Source organism: Macrosteles quadrilineatus, unplaced genomic scaffold (assembly GCF_028750875.1).
Source record: "Macrosteles quadrilineatus isolate MER2022 unplaced genomic scaffold, UCM_ALF_1.0 Scaffold_6__1_contigs__length_79288215, whole genome shotgun sequence".
NCBI classification, from domain to species: domain Eukaryota; kingdom Metazoa; phylum Arthropoda; class Insecta; order Hemiptera; family Cicadellidae; genus Macrosteles; species Macrosteles quadrilineatus.
The window spans coordinates 56,888,123-56,894,260 of record NW_026542599.1 but is presented as its reverse complement, the minus strand read 5'-3'; positions in this window follow the sequence as shown (position 1 = coordinate 56,894,260).

Genomic DNA, 6,138 nt, shown 5'->3' with positions numbered 1-6,138 from the left:
GGAAGACTATTGTTGAAAGAATATTATGTTTATGGTGCCAATATTAAATTTTACTATTTCATGCGAAGAGATAATTCTTGTCAAAATATTTACTTAAATAAACTATAATGCTCTGCTGATATCTTTGTTAAAAAAAAAAAAAAAAAAAAAAAAAAAAAAACCATAAAGATCTTAAATTTTTAAATCCAGAAGTAAAATTATTTGAAATTGTTTTTGTATTTTGAATGATTTATAACAAGTATTAATTCTATTTTAATGCTATATACAACTTTATCGACGTACCACATTTTTAAACTAAATTGAAATTGCACAATACATATTTTATTTTTTAAACCTCTTTATCCATGCTTTAGATAGTATTTTGCTAGTTAGTATGTTTTTAAATGGATACATAAAACATACTCTGCACGTAATATAAAATGCGACAGAGATCTCAGATAGAACAATATTGTTCTACTATTTGAGGAATTTCTTAATTCCCTTTGGACACATAACTCTTTCTGTCACATCGGTCTAAGAGGAATTGTTTTCTTGTAGAGGCAAGACGAAGTAACTGTAATTATTTTCATCCGAGTTTTGTAATTTCAGTTTTATAAGGTTATAATAATAGGGTTATGAAATAGCTTATGGAATGACACATTTATTTTACTAAAAAGCATTCTCTCAATTCAAAAATATTTATTCAGTACATTTACCGTTAGCATAAGCAAATTTATATAAATATGGAGTTCATGCTTAATATACAATAATACGTTGTAAATTCGTTATTGTATTCTTATACTTATTATTTAATGCTTATTATATAATTCAATATAGTAATTGAAAAGATAATACAATATCACCTTTATACAGATTAAACATGTATATATCGTTTTATACGTTCCAGAACGCGATAACTTGAGTAATGTTTGTTCGATTTTGATGAAATTTGGCTTATGATAAAGTGCGGGATGGACTGGAATGAGTTTGCGAATCAGCATGATCGGACTTGAGGAACGAGGTATTATAGGGAAAAATTGGGGTTTCTTGACACTCAAAACATAGAACTTTCAAATTTCTCTTTTAGGTAAAAAAAAAAAACTTAAATATTTGCTTGTTCGTGGTTATATTTTAATCAAACTTGGCTAATTTATTTATTCTATACTAAGCACAATATTTTACCCAAAACACAATTTACAACACCTTGATCCTGTAGCAGCAAACCTGGATACTTTTTATAACTAAATTTATAAATTTATTTAATTGAAAATCAAATCAGGCAAATGGAAATTCAGTTAGTTTGCAAGTTTGCCGTGGCAGGGTATTTTATATAAAAAAATCATACTTTTCAGTTGTAGCATATAATACGAGTCAGAGTAATAGTGTGATCCAATCCAGGTAGTATTCAACGTGCCTAAACAAACATACACGTATTTAACCAAGCCTGGAATGGCACGGAGGTTAAACACAGTAAATTGTATTAATCAAGTCAAACATTGAGTGTTGCAACTGTTTAACATACTAAACAAATATTTGCATACCTTGAAATCTCTACCTTCTCTGTTTGTATAAGTTGTCAAACAAAACAGTGGCAACTTGTGGTTGGAAATATGTGTCACTCTGAATTATATGTATGAGTTAATTATAATTTTACATTTTAATTACATGTAAGCACTTAAACGATGATATTGCGGTTGGAATCTAGAACTTATCGGACATGGAATCATTTTTATGATCTATTTTTATAATGGAGAGAATAATCACACAGGTACTATAGTGTCCTAACGAATCTACTTTTTAATAAATATATTATTAAATCTACGCATAAAGATTTATTTATACATCTATGGTAAATAGAGTCTGAGTATAAAGATGATAATTTTGCGATTCTCTTAATGGTAAAGACCTCACGATCATGATTGACCCGATCCAGGTCTTTCGACAAAAGTAGGAGGTGACTTTTTTAATCACTGCGTCATCATAATGTAATTAATAATCTTGCTGTATAGCTTATAATTTTTGTATACCATTTGGTAAAATACATTAATAATATATTTCTAAAATAAATAGGCTTAACTTTTAAATAATTATATTCTTGGTGTGGGTTTATAAAACGTGAACGTCATTTATCATCTAAGTTAAATGTTAAACAATGTCAAAAAATTAACACTTAATAAATAACTTCATTAATTTTAGTAATTTTTAAAATATTCAAATATAAAAAAAAAACATTGTAAGTTGGTAATGCGATCCACATAGTATAGGAAATCATCCGATCCGGGATTATACCCCATGCCAGAAATAAGTGACTCGGTTCTAAAAGGATATGTCTGAGAAGCCCAACTACCACACCTTCTTGACTGCACAATTATGGCAGAGAGAAACCAGACGAGTGCGGTTGTACATAAAGATATAAACTAGTGAATGTACAAATATTAGAATATTACGAAATGTGTTTTTTTTTTCAACACGAAACTGAAAAGTTAAACACATTCTGTACTTAAAAATGTTACCTATTCCAAAATGAAGTAAAAATTGTAAAATAACAACTCTTTTCCAATTCCACACCGGATGAACCACGTTCAAATGCAAGTTTAGAGGAATCAAAGTAACACCTTCGTCTTAAAGCTACTAAGTAAATGATTGAATAAGGATTAGTTTTAGTAATACAAATAAAACCAGGACTATTGTATAATCAACAGACATACTTTAGCTTAAACTGTACTAAGAAGAGGCCTATTTTAAAATTGAAAACTAAACAATGCCATTGCTTAATAAGATAAGACTTCGTTTAATTTGCAAGGTACTATACAATATTTAGTGTCATGTTATGTATTGAACTATGAAAGCTGTGTCGTTTAGTGATTTATCGAAGCTTTCATGCATCAATGGCATTTTCTGGTGCTTTTTAACAAACGGAGTGACAAACAAAGTATAATCAACTATTTTTGTTTGGTTTAATTAACGACCCTTAAATGTCTATATACGAGTAAATAAAGTTTATTCGTAAATAAATATAAGTAAGAACTGAACAGAAGTAAAACACGTATTTTCCAAAAAAAATGTGAAACTAAAACATACACGGATATATTTTTGTATATGTTTTTTTTTTTATTTTTACATTGAAGAACTTTGAGCATAAAGCAGAAAGCATAAAAAAACACCTTCTCTTTAAAAAGGAAAACGTATTTTTGTGTTTCACTAATTTTGTGTTTCAAGTGTTCAAATTTTATGTATTACGTGTTTTGCCAGTGGCGATGGATCAGTCACTGAAGGCACAATGGCCCGATGTATATTAGCTTATAAAAATTATATGCTCAATGTTACTTTTTACCGAATATAAGGAGTTTTATTTGAAGGTGCAAAACAATATTTTGATAATTACTTCACGTTATCTTCCCATATAGTACAAACTCATCTATTTCAATTGCAGGTTGATAAGTACAACGTATAAGGGTCTTAGTAATAGTTTGAAATGGTTGGATTTTAATCTATACCATACAAGTCATATACTTTAAATCGACATTTCCCAATTACAAACTCACTAAAACTTTATATACCACGAAAGAACGTTGGGGGTAAATGAAAATTTCCACACTCGATCAAACAACGTCAACGTTTGAAAAAGACATCTGTTATAAAATCAACCTTAAAGTATATAGGTAATTATCAATAGTAAAACTAATGTTTTTCTCCTTATAAATTACATTTCTTTATACAACACGAACCTTATGGCCAGGGAGCTTGTAATTATGTTGAAAGACGAGCACTAAGGTATGTTGTGGTCATTAATTATAAGTGTATATAAAGAGCAAAAAAGCTCTTCACTTTATATACTCATTTGATAAACTAGAAAGAGGAAAGAGGTTTCAGTATAAACCACTTCATTATAAAGAACCTGAGGCAGCTTGGTTCGTAAATAGATTTGGTTAATGATCTGACTTTGTAAACAGTTTTCCTTAATCGTAATTATATTGTAACTTTTTGTGGGAGTTGATCATTCTTAACAATTAAATCATACGAAAACATGTTAATGTATAATAGCTAATGATGAAAAGTGTAAAGTTAAGTTTAAATATCAAGATTACATCATAAGTATTATTATAAAAGTGGGGTTTCAGGAAAAATTGTCAACATAATGTATACCTAATTTTGTTATCAATATCATTGATAAAATATGCTTTTAACCCTTATATATGGCATATAAAAATCCGCTAGCATTTTGTGAAATGTGAAAGGTAGGCGGATATATTCGCCGATTATTATGACAACACATCATTATTTGAAACATCCTTATAACGTTGTTTACTCTACTCTATAAAGGTTAAGCAAATTGTATATAGAAGTAAAATAAGCCATACATTTTTATTTATTTATTTAATGCATTGTCATTTTATATTGATTTTTGCAAAGCTTATATATTTATCATACCAATAAACCATATGTCGCAATCCGGTTATAAACCTATCCACTAGCTACAATAAAACTAAAATTGATTCGTTCTCAAACGTAGATCTTCAAGTGCAGTGCAATACATCAAAATATGGCTGTTGAAATGGGTAAGTATTTTCAATTGTGTTTATTTCCTGTTCTATTAAGCTAAAAAACTAAGAAAAAAATTATACGTATTGAACCATAGACTTTCATAGATATGGTCTCATAATACGAAATTAAATTTTATTCTCATACTATAGTTATAATATTTGCAAAAAACTTGATAGAACTAGATACAAGTTATTGCTGCATAAGTTTTAATCCGTAACTTTCAATTTAAGTTTTCCACTAATATTTTTGTCAGCTGGTGAAAATCAAGTAAGTTCTTTAGAATTAACATCTTACATAGTTAAATTAACCTAATATTTAATCACTAAACTACTGACCGCTTTTCGATATGTAGATGCCTAAAAGGCTACAAAACCAACTCACAATGATTTCGATTTCTTTTTTTTTCAATTTTAAATAATTAAAAACTGAACGAAAAAGAAATCGGAATAAAGGGTTCTTCTGTCGACGTACTTTAATTAAGTAAGTGACGAGTTGTCCAGCTCATGTGATGTTTTATTGTTTACTAATGGATTTCTTGTTCAGCCCCAAGTGGTCCTTTTTGTAGCTATAGAATGTGCCAACTGGACTACTCTTATAACTTCATAAAACATTTCTGTTCAGCCTACTAAAACCACCGTTTGGGAGATTATTGCGGATATTTCCCATCCCTCTAAATTATAAAATGTATTTTAATTTAGCATTCGTTTTTATATAGGAATTGTGATTAACGGGTTTATGTGCTAAAACGTAAACACCTTTTCCAATGTAGCAACCTAAAATAATAGAATTTGGCTTACTAAAAATCATAAGGAAAAACAGAACCAGTTAAACACTATTTAAATTATTCCCTTACAAACAAACTGCAAACTCCGTCACAAGTTACAGTTCCAATTTCAAGCAGGAAGAACCAAATCCATTCAGAGTGTCAGCTTTGTTATAAATATACCAAGTTAGTTAATTAATTACATCTAGTTGAATTTACTTAGAATCCAACCAAGCAATATATATCTGACAGAAAGAAAACTTAGCTCATTCCATGGCAGAAAGGATTACCAAATGTTCAGTACGCTAAGAGAAACAACATAAATGTTATTTGAGTAAGTCAATGATTTCTTTAATATTTAGCTTTTTTTATATTTGAGGTACAATGCTAAAAAGGGATATTACGTGCGATTAGTTCATATTGTAAATTCATTTAATATTTCACAGTTTATCTATAAGTCGATTAGGAATCTGTATTATTTTATTTTGGTAACTGCATAGCTTTCACGGATTAATTTGACCATCTTTAGTTATGGTTGCTGGTTGGTGTGTTGCATGTTTAACTATAATCACTGAATAATACACAATAAACATTTTTTTCTAACAGCTAAATTATGAATATAAAATGGAAAAAATGATAGCTAATGATAATTATTTAAAAGTTTTATTTTTCAAATTATTTGTGAATTCATTTCAACTTTGAGGTTTCGATTTCACGAAGAAATAATTTTGTTTGACAAACATTGGAATACAAAATATCTGCAAAATAAATTTTCTACCAAATTACAGTTTTTTATAACAATAACAAGGCATAATTATTAAAATGCATTACTGAAGCCTCTGTAGTCCTAT